Source organism: Papio anubis, chromosome 4 (assembly GCF_008728515.1).
Source record: "Papio anubis isolate 15944 chromosome 4, Panubis1.0, whole genome shotgun sequence".
NCBI lineage: Eukaryota > Metazoa > Chordata > Mammalia > Primates > Cercopithecidae > Papio > Papio anubis.
In genome coordinates, this window is record NC_044979.1 from 105,941,645 (window position 1) to 105,956,447 (window position 14,803).

A 14,803-nucleotide genomic window follows, 5' to 3' on the forward strand; every position below is an offset into this window, starting at 1 on the left:
AAGGCCTCAGGAAACTTACAATCATGGTGTAAAGTGAAGGGGAAGTAGGCGCATCTTCATAAGGTGGCAGGAAGGAGACAGAGAGCAAAGTGGGAAGTGCTACACATTTATAAACAACCAGATCTCATGAGAACTCACTCACTATCATGAGAATAGCAAGGGGGAAGTTTGTCCCCATGATCCAGTTAATTCCCACCAGGTCCTTCCTCCAACATTGAGGATTAGTTTGACATTAGGTTTGGGTGGGGACACAAATCCAAACCATATCAGAAGACTTAATGTAATAACGTATATACAATAATGTATGTAAAAACATATAGGATAGTACGTGGCTTAATAAATGTTAATTATTATTTTAATGATAATGATTACATTATGTTGCTACTTGAGAATCTTCAGGAGCTTCCTTTACTTATTAAGTCATGACCAAACTTCTCAGTCAGACATTCCAGGCTCCAATTCCTCACTGACGCTTCTGTCATGGTTCAGGTAAGCTCTGAGATGAGGCTACCTTACTTAGCACTTGGACTGTGTTGGGTGGGAGGAATAGGAAGATGAAGGCAGGAACCAGGACCTGAGAAGACAGGAGCTGCTTCAAGTAGCTTGGCCTCAGGAGTGACCCATGATAGCAGTGCCTGCCTCAGCTAACCCTTAAGGTGGCCCAGGAGTCTCTATCCAGCAGAAAGAACACAGCTATCGCAGGCAATCCTGGCAATTAGCATTGGTCATTGTGCCTGTTGTTGAAGGCAAAGTTTATTAACCATTTATAGTGTTGGATTAAGACATATATATTGGAGTTTTTGTTCTGGGCAAGGTGGAGTAAGCATACCCTATCCTGTTTCTCCCACCAAATGCAACAATGAACCCTGGATAGACTACATTGAACAGCTATCTGAGGACAATGACAAGTAAATAGGAGCAGGTGGATTGGGGAAAGAGATCAGAATATGAAGTACCACCAAAACCACCATGAGTCTCTTATCTTTTATCCCCTCTGGTATCATCTGGCCTGGACTCATTAGTCTGACCTGGATGTGCACACCAAAAGTAAGCAGGGCTCTAAAAAGAATCCTCACTTTCTGACCCAAGGTGGTTGTGGGATACCTAAGAGTCATAAGAAGTGGAGAAAGTCCCCAGTTTTTAAATCTTTTCTCCACTCTCTCCCACCCAACCCCCAGGTAATCCCATAGTGGCAGCAGTAACAACAATGGCAACAGCAGCGTACAGAGTACGGAAATACTTAAAGCTCTGAGGGAAGTGAGTCTTCCCTCCACTAGAGAGGTTGTGGTCCCAAGACGGTAGGACAAAATACCATTGCCTTTTCTCTCTCTCTGTTTATACACTGCCTGGTGGGACAGACTCAGGTATAGCCATGAGATGTATGCAGCAAGGTAGAAAAACTAAAGACCTAGCTTTCTAACCAGAGGACAAAAAAAAAAATGGGGCTCCAGGGGGCCAAAAGTACCAGAATAATCTCAGAAAGGAGAGAGCTCAAGAGAGCAGTTCCATATGAACTCTGAGGCTTACTTCTAAGCTGCACATGGTGTGAGAACTGAACTGTGCAGGGGACTATGATCCAGACCACCAAATGGCCACTGGGCAACATACACACAACAGATTCCCATAGCACTGCAAAGGCTTTGAAAACTGAACTGATATTAGAACCACAGTCCACAGGTCAGAACTTGAGTTCTGATTGCCTGCTAAATTGATTGCCTGTTAAAACAAAACAAAACAAAACAAAATTCAAAATTTGCTTTAGGATTTAAACAAGACATGGATCTTCATAATGTGATATTCAAAACGTTCAGAACACAATCCAAAACTACTTGACATATGAAAGACAAGAAAAACTTCAACTTATTGGGAAAAGAACAATCAACAGATGCCAACTGCAAGATGACACAATGTTGAAATTATTAAAGATGCAAAGGCAGCTATTATAACCATATTCCAAGAAGTAAGGCAAAATTCTCTTGAAACAAAAAACGTCTCAGCAAAGAAATACAAGATACAAAGAAGGACAAAAGAGAAACTTTTTGGAACTGAAAATTACAATGACTGAAATAAAATATTGCCTGGATAGGATTAATAGCAAAATGGAGAAAGTCAGTAAATTGAAGATTGAATAGAAATTATCCAATCTGAACAAAAGGAAAAAATTAAAAATTAATGAACAGAGTATTGGAGGCATGTGAGACAATATGAAAAAGTTTAACATTCATATTGTTAGAGTTCCAGAGGGAGAAGGAGAAGAGTAGGATGCAAAGAAACAAACAAAACCCAAAGGAAACCGTGCCCAGATGCATCATAATTAAACTGCTAAAAACTAAGGCAAAACATCTTGAAAACAGCCAGAGAAAAATGATACTTTATATAAAGGGAAATATTGACTTGAATAACTGTGGATTCCTCAGGAAATAAAAAAGTGGGCCAGAGGAAATGGAATAACATTTTTAAAGTGCTGAAAAAGAAAAAAACTGTCAATCTGGAATTCAATATCCAGTGAAAACATCCTTCAGGAATGAAGATGAAATAAAGACATTCTCAATGAATGAAATCTGAAAGAATTCATTACCAACAGACATGCTCCAAAATCGATACTAAAGAAATGCTTTTCCTCCTAAGATGTGAAACAAAGCAAAGATGTTCTGGCAAAGGAAAAATGATAGTAATGGGGAAACAATCAGAGGTTGCCAGGGGTTAGGGGTGGAAGATGTGTGACTGCAAAGGGAAGAATGAGAGAGTTTGTGTGTGATGAACTCTCTGTATCCTATTGTGGTGGTGGTGGTTACATGAATCTAAACATATGTGAAACCTTATCAAACTGTTATGCCCCAAAATAAAACTTAAAAATAAAGCTAAAATGATTGTGTATTTTTTAGTGGCTTAAAACTACACAAGTTTTTATGTTATAGTTAAAAGTTAGAATGTGGGTTAGAAGTTCAACACAGGTCTCCCTGGGCTAAAAGCAAGGTGTTGGCAGGGTTGCATTCCTGTATGAAAGCTCTAGGGGAGAATCCCTTTCCTTGTCTTTTCCAGCTCCTAGAGGCCATTGCATTCGTTGGCTCATAACATCTTCCTTCATTTTCAAAGCCAGCAATATCAGGCCAAGTCCTTCCCACATTGCCTCACTTTAACCTCCTCTTTTGTCTCCCTCTTCCGATTCTTCTTTTTAATTGAGGTGAAATTTACACAAAATTACCTTTTTCATGTCCATTTTAAAGTGAACAATTCAATGGCATTTAGTACATTCACAATGTTGTGCAACCACCACCTCTATCTCGTTTCAAAACATTTTCATCAACCTGAAAGAAAACTTCATACTCATTAAGCAGTTACTCCCCATGTCCCCTACCCTAGTCCCTGGCAACCATCAATCTGCTGTCTGTCTTTATGAATTTGCCTATTCTGGGTATCTGGTATAAATGGAATCATATGTGACCTTTTGTGACTGACTTCTCTTGAAGGTTTTGATGGTTCATCCACATTGTAGCACATGTAAGTACTTCATTCATTTTTATGCCTGAATAATATTCCATTGCATGTATATACCACCATTTGTTCCTCCATTCATCCTGTGTATTCATCTTTAAAGTAAAACTTTAAAAAACTTTATATATGATGTCTCATCCAAGACCAATCAAATCAGAATCTCTGAAGGGTTAGAATCCTGGGTGATGGTACTTTTAGATAGCCAGGGTTGAGAATCTTTGCTTTTATATAATATTTTGGTCATCAATTTCTGCATAAGAAGCCATCCCAAAATGCAGTGGATTAAAGTAACAATTATTTTATTTTATCATGATTCTACAATCTGTACCAGGCTCAGCTCTGTGGTTGAGCAAGTAACAGATCCAATCTAGACTCTGCTAGCTTGCTGGTGGTCACTCATGTGAGTATATTGAGCCAATGGGTTGACTAAAGTCTGGTTCAACATGGAATGGGACAGTTGGGCTTCTGTCTCTCGTCATGTCTCAAGGCCTCTCCCTCTCCTTGAGGCTACCATACATAGTCTCTCCAGTGGAGTAGCTGGACTTCCTACACAGTGGCCCAGGACTCCCAAAGCATAGGAGCAGAGGATGCCATGACTCTACATCCTCATCCCAGAACAGACACAGCATCCCTCTCGCCACATTCTACTGCTTAAAGCAAGAAACACATCCAGCCCAGACTCAAGGGGGGCACCTACACAAGGACATGAATAACTGGAGATGTGGGAAGGGGGATCATGACTCACTGGGGCCACTAATGTAATGGACGACCATAGGCAATCTCTTGTGCAATGTTAATATATTTCCAGTAAAACCAAATAATTCACACATATAAAAGCAAACAGATGTCTAATGTACAGTAATGTAACTATAGTTAACAATGCGGTATTGTATACTTGAAACCTGCTAAGAGTGTAGATCTCAAGTGTCCTTACCTAAAAAAGTAGTCAATTCTGCAAGAGGATATAACAATTTTAAATATATATGCTCCCAACACTGGAGCATCCAGATGTATAGGGCAAATATTAGAGCTAAAGAGAAAGATAGACCCCAATACAATAGTAGCTGGAGACTTCAAGAGAGACTCTTACCAAAAAAAGGAAAGAAGGAAGGAAGGAAGGAAGGAAGGAAGGAAGGAAGGAAGGAAGGAAGGAAGGAAGGAAGGAAGGAGGAAAATGCTGCCTACGTGAAGTAAAGGATATGTTAATTAGCTTGATTGCAGTGATCATTTTGCAATGTATACATATATCAAAATATCAAGTTGTATAGCTTGAATTTATGCAATTTTATTTGCCAATTATACCTCAAAAAACCTGGGGGTTGGTAGGTTGGGTAAAGGCAAACATATTTTACATACAAATGATAAAACGAAGTGGATAAGTAAAGGCAGCACACACTTACTGTCCTTAGCATCACAGTAAGTGAGATATTAACATTTTGAAAATGTTAGTTATATTAGAACCGATTGCTGGTGACCCTGGATGAATTCTGAACTCCTCCTCAATCAAGTGGACTGCCACATTCTGGAATTTTCTGAACATTGAATGGTGAATAATTTTTAAGATTAATTTTGTCTACTCACCTGTTTCCAGCTAATCACAGCCCTGGGTGATGTCATAGTCCTGGCAGGGGAGCATTTTTATTTCACTTTTTAAAAAACCAACAAGAAGCATGTAAATGAGCTCTAAGTCCTCTCTCTGTCCATGTGCAATGAGAACAGGGCAGTTCTAAGAAGGTAAGTGATGGGTGACATTCTCTACAGGGCTCTGCCCTTATTATGGTATAGAGTCTCCATCCTGACCTGCACTAGAGGAACCTGGAAAAGAACTGGGCCAGAGGGTAGTGGGAAGACAAGAGAAGAAGGAGCTGAAGCTTCCCCAAAGCACGACAAAACACATTTCAAACTAGCCACTAAAGTTCTGAAAACACCTCAAACTCCTGTGAAAATCCTACCCCAGTATCCCCTGTATTCCTATGAGGCTTTTCATTTTCCTATTACACAAGGTGGACCCAGAACCTAAACGGAAGCGATGCCATGCTTCCCATCCACTTATTCAAAAAATAGTGCTGGAGTCTCTATGATGTGTCAAGTAGCTAGGATTGTAGACGTGAACCAGACAGATAACTACAACCCTTATGAAACAAACATCCAGCAGGATAGAAAGAAAATAAATACATGAAACAGTCAGACAGCCAAACAGATTAAAACAGAAGGAAGTGCTGGCATTCCTGAACACACCTGCTCCCTCATTTACAGGGGCATCGGTATGGACAAGGACTTAACTGACCTCAGTTGGCTCATCTGTTAAATGGGGCTCCCAATAGTACTAACTTCATGAGGTTGTGAGAATTTGCAAAATAATGTCTATTCAGTGGGATGACTGCAGTCTCACACATGGTGTACGATCAGTAACTGCTGGTCACTCTAATGATTAGTAGCAGTTTCTGGAGAACTATATTTAGAATTGCCTCAAGATTCAGAGAAGTCCCCTCAGCAAGTATGAATTCGTCTCCCTCCATCCCACTGACTTCATGCTCTTTTCCAATGTGTCAAAACATTGATGATTTTATTAACTTTTAAGTGCATCCCTTTCTACTGAAACTCCTAAAGACCAGCCTCCTCATTAAAAAAAATAACCCTTTAAAAGCAACTAAACATGATCATCCTACTGTTTACACTAGGAATGGAGTGCAGAAAGCCCTTGGGGTCAGAGAAACCTAGGTTTGAAGGCTGGCTCTGCCAATATTTGCTGTGTGACCATGGGCAAGTAGCTTAACCTTTCTGAGCCTCAGTTTTCCAATCCATAAAATGTGACTAATAACACATGATATTCAGAGATGATATGAGGTCAGCAAAGTACTTTTCATTAAGGTGGCTATTTTTGTTATTAATAGGTCACGTAATTCAGGATCTAAGCAAAGATTTATTCTGGGAACCGAATTAAGCAAGCCATTTAAGCAAGCAGGCTGCACAGCACTGAAGTGGAACTAACTGACAGGAAGACAAACATCCTCCCAATTCCGTCATTGTGCAAGACAGGGGGATCCCCAACCATGGGGTTACTCAGGGTTCAGAACAGAGGACCCCTAAATAGCAGTGGTCTGGCCACCTCATTTTCAGACAGGAAGGTAGAATTGCCCCAGGCCACAGGCCCATGGAAAGTTGTCAGGTCCCCTGAGTTTGGAATGTCCTTGAGCTTCTGTAAAAACATGTGAAGGCCCCACAAACAGTTATGTGAGTAACAAAGGGGCCACCAGCCACTTTGGTGGTTTTAACAATAATAATAATAATCTGGTTTTAATCCTGTAAACTTTGATGTAATGAAGACAAGAGTTGGCTAAACTTAAGCCACCGGCAGCAGATGGGCAGGTGGGTGGCAGAAAGGGGTAAGGGAAGCCTGACCATGCTGAGAAAAAAGTCAGAGCATATCACGAGGAGGGTCTCTTCTCAGCACTAGGAACATGTGGCATCAGTGGGGTATACCTGCTAAAACGGATGCACCAATACGGGAACACTTTTATTAACTAAAGTCCATAGTTCACGTTAGGATTCACTCTATGATATACAGTCCCATGGATCTTGACAAATGCATAATGCCATGTATCCACCATTCCACTATCAAACAGAATCATTTCACTACCCTAAAAGTCCTCTGTGCACCACCTATTCATCCCTCCCTCCCCACTCCAAGCCCCTGTTAACCACTGATTTGTTTCTACCAAATACCCAGACTTCAAAGAGATGATCTTTTTATGACCTCTACAGATTTACCTTTCCAGAATGTCTGGAGCTCATTTCTTTTTCCTGCTGTATCATATTTCATTGTCTGGATGTGCCACTTTTTGTTTATCCGTTCACCTGCTGAAGGACATCTTGGTTGCTCCCAAGTATTGGCAAATATGAATCAGTGTGCAGGTTTTTGTGTGGGCAAAGGTTTTCAACTTATTTGGATGGTTTTGTTATGCCATCCTTGCTTACTGTAATCAGGTTGTAGAAAGGAAAAAAGGTGTTTAGCAGGAAAGTCTCTTTCGGAGGAAGGAAATGTCTTCATTGAGCAGAATGCCTTGATGGGCTGTGTGGCTGTGGAAGGACAGCCTGGGGGCATGGCCACTCGGGCTGGAAGCAGATAAAACATATACTTTAGCATCCAAACCAGGACACTTTGGGGGTTAAGAGTGGACACTATTAATATCACTGGAGCAACAGAAATAATCTGGTTTTAATCCTGTAAACTTTGGTATAATGAAGACAAGAGTTGGCTAAACTTAAGTACATTTTTTAAAAAACTCAAAACACAAAAACATAAAATAAGGTAGGTGGCTGACTTTAAAATGACAGGCCATATTGAATGTTGGTGAGGACCCAGAGCAACTGAAACTCTCCTACACAGTTGGAGAGAGTATAAGATGGCACAACCAACTGGGAAATCAGTTTGACAGCTTCTTAAAGTTAAACATACATCTACAATACAACCCAACCATCCCACTATAGGTATCGATCAAAGAGAAAAGAAAGCATCAAACCCAAACACTTGAATGTGAGTGTTCACAGGAGCTTTATACAGAGCCAAACCCCAAAATCAACCCAAATCCACTAGTAGATGAATGACAGACAAACTGTGGTACTTCTATACAATGGAATACCACTCTGCAGTAAAGACACACTATTGATACACACAATAACAGAGAAGAATCTCAAAATCATACTGAGTGAAAGAAGCCAGGCAAAAAAAGAACACACTGTATGATTCCGTTTATATAAAACACTAGAAAATATGAGCTAATTTTTTTTTTTTTTTTGAGACAGAGTCTTGTTCTGTTGCCCAGGCAGGGGTGCAGTGGTGCAGTCTCAGTTCACTGCAGCCTCAATCTCCCAGGATCAAGAGATCATCCCACTCAGCCTCCTCAGTAGCTGGGACCACAGGCATGCACCACCATGCCCACCTAATTTTGTTTATTTTTTTTTTTGTAGAGATGAGGTCTCACTATGTTGCTCAGGCTGGTCTTGAACTCCTGGGTTCAAACAATCCTTCCACCTTGGCCTCTCAATGTGCTGGATTATAAGTGTGAATCACTGCATCCTAACAATACAAGCTAATCTGTATAGAGAAAGAATATCACTAGTTGCCTAGGGAAGGGATTGAGGGAAGAATGGATTAAAAGGGCACAAGATAACTTTAGGTGATGGTGGAAATATTGTTTGGAAGTGATGGTTTTATGGCTGTATGTATGTCAACACTGATAGAATTGCACACTTTAAATATACGCGATTTTGTATCCTTCAAATATGCCTCAATAAAGATGGAACACTTTAAGAAAAAATAAATAAAAATGAATGCTCTTTAGCCTTAAACACACAAATATGATTTTTAGGGGGCAAGGAGTAAGTGAGCCAGCATGGAGACAAGGAGGTTGAAGGCAAGTGAAGAAGTCCCAGAAATTGAGCTGGCAGCTACCAGAAGAGAAGGCCAGTGAACATTCCCCATTTTGGATTTGGGGCCCAGGCAAGGGGGCCTCAGAGATGTTTTAAGACTGATACTGTCCAACAGTCTATTTTACCTGCTGTGCTGTTCTCTAAAGAAACCCCTACATGTGTGCATGCGCGCACACACACACACGCACACACACACAAACACAGACACATTGGTCTTTAATAAGTAATGTAATGGCGTTGGCTGAGTGAGGTTTAGGAGAAATACGGTAAAGGAGCTGACTCTCTGGGTAGATTAAGGATAGGGAGAAGGGAAAAGCTAAAATATGAAAGATGGGAGGGAGAAAGATCCAGGATTCAGTGGAAGCAGAAAATCAGAATGTGAGGAGACCAGGGAAATATCTGACTTTCAAGAATCCTCATTGAGATTGGGAAGCTGGCTGGGGTCCCATTCTATAATGAATGGGGGTTTTATTTGCATTTTATTATTTAGGGCTCTAGCTGACAACCCAGTTACATGACAATGTCAAAGGGCAGAGGTTACATCATTCCAGCCAAATACCACATCGTGTGGCCACTGCCCCTTACGACATAGTTCTCACCTGGGGCCTGGTCAGAGAGGACCAAGGTCATTGGCCTTTTGATTCTTAGTCAGCAGTTTTAAAGTAAATGGTGATTTGGGGGAAAGGAGAGGTGGCAGATGACAAGAAGGGAAAGGATTTGTCAGTTTTCAATTTTACCACCCATGGTTCTTGGCACTGGAGGTACAGTGAGGAGTACATTCCTGACTCTTCTATTCCCCAAGCTGATGGGGCAGCAGGACTGCAGATGTGAAATCAGTAAGATTAGTGCCTGTTGAAATAGGGGAGAAGAGAATATGGATGTGAAGTACAAGTAATCTCTGCTATGGGACTTCCTGGGAAGTGAGGGTTAAAATGAGATTTGAAAGCTGAATAGGGAAATGTTGCCCCAACCCACAAGCCCTCAGTCCTGGCAAAGCAAGCCCCGTTTCCCCAGTCAATGAGCTTCAGTCCAGCTATTGACTTGGCACCAACTTGTGTGCAGTGGCCAAGCTGGATGCTGTCCTGAATTATATCAGTGTGACAAGACAAAGTCTCCTTTAGTGTAACCTTGACAGTGGATTTGTCCCTCTTTATCAGAGTAGGCTCCCTGTGTTCCCAAACTCAGGAAACTTCAGGCATTGTCAGTCCACTTGCACATTCTACATCAGACCCTGCCTCACTGGAAGTCGGGCAGAGGATGGCCAGACAGACACCATGGAGAAACACCGTGGATAGACACCATGGACAGGGGCAATGAACAAACCATCTTCTATATATAGGCATGAATTCTGCTTTCTCTTCTGCACCTGTGTACAGACACTCAGTCAGGAATCCCACTACCAGGAGCATTTTCATCCACTTCTCTAAAGGAGTCCAGTGCTCTGCTGCATAACAGTGTGTGATAGACCATACACAGGTGCCCAGTGGGTCCAGCCTCCTCAAACTCTTCTCCCTGTGTGATCCCTCCCTACATTCACTCCAGTCTTAGCCATGTGATTTGTGAGAGTGAGGCAAGCAGAGGGTTGATAAGCACTTGTTCATTTCTCCTGGAATGTTCCCTCCTGGAACCCAGCTGCCATGCTATAGGTAAGTATTGACTCTCCTGTTGTGTCCGAGAGGCCACAGGAAGAAAAACTGAGGCACCCCAGCCCTCAATCAGCACCAGGGCCTCAGAGTGTGAGAGAATCCTGTAGGACCTTGCAACCCAGCCCAGTCCCCAGCTGGATGTACTCCCCTGGAGTGAACCTAGCAGAGATCATAAGGAGCAGAGCAACCACCCAGCTGAGCCCAGCCACCCACAGGACATGAGAGAGGATACACTGAGATTGTTTTAGGATTATACACAGTGGGGTGGCTGTCTCAGAGCAGTATTCATCATACAGGTGTGGCCCTCAGGCCTTGTTTCCCAGCAAGAAGAGCCATTGTCATAGCTCCAGGGAAGCCTCTTTACAGCCATTGACAGTTGTCCCACTCTCGGGATGCTCTTTCAGGCTTTGGTTTCCATTGAGGATAGTGTTTTTCTTATTATTTTTCAGGTGGGTCACAAGAGTGTTTTCAAGGGTTCAGGGCCCACCCTTCAGAAAGTTGTAGATGATTGTCTTGTGACAGCTGTCATAGAGCAGGGTTTTTTAACTATTGTATTTAAATATAATGAATTGGCATATATATTTTTGTGTATGTTGTTTGTGTTTGTTTATTTCTATAGAACCATCTCTTCTTCCCAAAAAACATGCAGGACAAGACAGAGAGGAGCAGGGGAAGGGGAGAAGAGCCCCTGTGAAGCAGTCTAGTCTCTGCAGTTTCCCCAGCTTGGGCAGAGGGGCTGCCCTTCTTATTCCCCAGGCAGCCCCTGGCCAACCTTTCAAGTCAGCACTTATCTTAAGGACAATACTTTTGAAGGCCAGGGAGTTATGGGGTTTCCTCCTGATCTGATCCCACTGAGCGAAGCCTGGCAGCTTGCACACCTGTGTCCTCCACTGCATGAGATCCTCTCAGCCAGGCGGGCCATGCACAGCAGTGTGTGTTTTCTGCTCACTCCTGCCCACAGCTGTTTGCCTCCAGCATGGCCCATCTCCTGCCCCATCTCCTTGGGCTCCATGGGGCTCAGGACCTCCTTGCCTCATGGCAAGTGCCAGGAGCTAGCTTGACCTCCCACATTCTTTCCTGTGCTCAACTTTGTCTTGCTGCCTACCACCTGAGGTTTTGCTGTCTGCATTCTGCTTTCAGTCTCAGGCTGGTTCTTTCTGGCTGACCTGAAACACAGGTGCCTGCAGAGGAAGGTGAAGAACCTCCTTGTGGTCCCCTGCCAGCCTTGGCTGTTTCCATAGGGAAAGGCTGGGTCATACCTTGGGCAAATTCTACTGATCCTGCACCTGTCCAAGCTGCCCAGTGTGCAGTCAGTTTCCTCTATAGGAGACACCCTGGGGGAAGCTGGTTCCACCTGGGCCTCCACCACTGCTACTGGGGTATGGGTGAAGAGGGAGGCCACAGGGCCTCGCTGGGAGGCTGTGCAGGGTAGTGGTCCTCTCTCCAGGCCACATAGGGGACTGGCAGGCGAGTTAGCTGTGCTGCTGGCTTCTGCCCTGACTCCAGGTCCTCCTCAGGCCTCTGATTTCTGTGTTGTTCCTTCGACTATTCTCAGAGTATGAAGTAAAGGTGGGAATGGCAGGCTCACTGCATCTCTGATGCTTTGGGTTGGCAGGGATGATATGCTGTACCTTGTGGATGGGGAAGGAGGGCAGCTTGGTAGTGGGATCAGTTGCAGGCATGAGTTTCAGGGGTATGATCCAAGCCTCCAGCTTGGATGTCTTGTAGCCTGGGAGCAGATAGGTGGCCAACACTCCATTGTCCTGCAACTAGTCCTGGATCCCTTCCCATGTACGACCCATGGACACCATCAGTTCTGCCTGCCCAAGTCTTTGTAGTCAGAAAATGACTCAACGCAAAGCTTTGGTTTCTCCCCATAGGAGGGCCTCTCTTGCTGGACTGAGGATGAGGATTCTCTTGAACAGGTTTTCACACTCCATGTACAGGTAGAAACAAATACCAAATGTTCCTCTCAGCTGTCACTACTCCAGCAGCTCCTTAGGGTTCTGTCCATCAAAAGACTGGGATGTGTTGACCAGATATACAGGAAGCCTCCAGGCTGTACACCTCCACCCTGGGGCCACCTTACTTTGACCCTGGAAGAGTTCTGGGCAGCATGAGGGGCACTGCCACAGAAGGTATCCAGCTTGTTGCCAAATAAGCCCAAGCCTGCAATCTCGATGTTCATGTCAGCATCCAAAAGCAACTATTCTGCCTTCAGGTCCCAACTGGCAATACTGCACTTCTGGCAGCAATACTATCACATAGCACAGCCCACACTATCTCGTGGAAATTGCTTCGGGCTTTTGTCTCCTTTAGGCTGCCATGAGCCACTAGGTACTCAAATACCTCTCTCTCACTAGCCTGTTCCATGACTAGGTAAAGTGTTTCCTTGGTCTCAATCAACTCATATAATTTCACTATGTTGGAATGACACAAGACCTTCATGATGTCTTCACGAGACAGTCTCTGGAGGCTGGAGTTCCACACTTGTAAATGACCTTTGCAGCCACCTGTGTGCCAGTCGGGATATAGGCCAACTTCACCTTGGCAAAGATTCCCTTCGCAATGGTCTTGGGGAGCCGGTAGTTGCCAATATGAGTCTCCTCCTTGGCAGAGATGCTATAAAAGACCTACAGTCTTTTGGACTTACTGCTAACAATACTAATTACCAATATTAACTAATAATACTGATAAACTAAATGAAGAATGTGAAGAAAAATGAAAAAGAAAACAATGAGAAAAACAAAAAGAAATTAAGAAAAAGAAAAAAAAAATTAAAAATGAGGCCAGGCATGGTGGCTCATACCTATAATCCCAGTACTTTGGGACCCTGAAGCAGAAGGATCACTTGAGTCTAGGAATTCAAGACCAGCCTGGGCAACATAGTGAGATCCTGTCTCTACAAAAAGTACAAAAAAAAAAAAAAAAAAAGCCAGGTGTGGTGGTGAATGCCTGTAGCCTCAGCTACTTGGGAGGCTGAGGCAGGAGGATCCCTTTGAGCCCAGGAGGTTGAAGCTGTAGTGAGCCATGATGGTGCCACTGCACTCCAGCCTGGGTGACAGAGCGAGATTCTGGCGGGGGGGGAGAGAGAGAGAGAGAGAGAGAGAGAGAGAAACAGTGAGAGAGAGAATAAAGAAAAAGAAAAAAGAAAAGGAAAATGAAAAAAGAAAGAATAAAGAGAAAAATAAGAAAAAAAGAATAGAGGAGGGGAAAACAGAGAAAATAACAAGAAAAATAGATATAAAGCCAAGAAATTTAAAAAGCTAGCTTTGGTGAAAATCCCTCAGGCCACCAAAAGCTACCTTCCTGAGCTAGGAAGGCCAAAAATTTTGCCCCAGCCAGAGACTTACATGGTACAGTACTTAGAAGTCTGTAACTGATTCAGGCATAGCAAGAAATAGACCTATCACAGCTAAGGATAATTCACAGTGGTTTTCTCACTTTTTGGTCTCAAGAATGGTCTCTTGAAAAACAAAAAGAGGGAGAATTCAAAGAACTTTTTGTTTATGTGGGTTATAGTGAACAAATATTTACCTTCTTAGAAATTAAAACATGTAGGATGCTTCAGTGGCTTTTTAATTTCTAGTTTGCAAAGCTGTAAAAAAACTTTTAGCTTTTAAAGAGCTCAAAATATCTATACTTAAAATATTCTGTTCCTTAAAACAAACAAACAAACAAAACCAATAGCTTCTGGCTGGTGTCCGGATAATCACCTGCGATGCTGCCATACTGGTCTCCTGTCTGTTCTGAATTGGGTTTGCATCCCACACAGTCTCCAGGTACAGGCTGACATGGAGCAGAAGGCTGAGGAGCTGAACCAGTGGCAGGAGGCACACCAGGCCACCCAGGTGAAAGGCTGTACACATGCAGGTGTGAAGGCTGTGAGTGGTCTTTCTTCCCTTCTGATGAGCCTGGAGGAAATATGTGGATACATACTAGGTATCGACCACATAGATGTGATCACTGCAGCTGACAGTTCATGAGATCTGATCATCTTGGATAACCCTAAAGGATTCATCAGCAGATGGCAGGACCTGCAGAGCCACAGGCCAATGATGGGGAACTGGATGGTCAGTCTCTTCTTCTCTTCATTTTGGTCTCCACCCAGACCCTGCCTGCCTCTGACCAGCTCATCTCTGGTAGGTGTAGGCTCAGATGAAGACAGGAAAATAATGGGACAAGCTCAAATAAAGCTCTGGGCCTAGTCCAAGATTCCTCAAAACCCC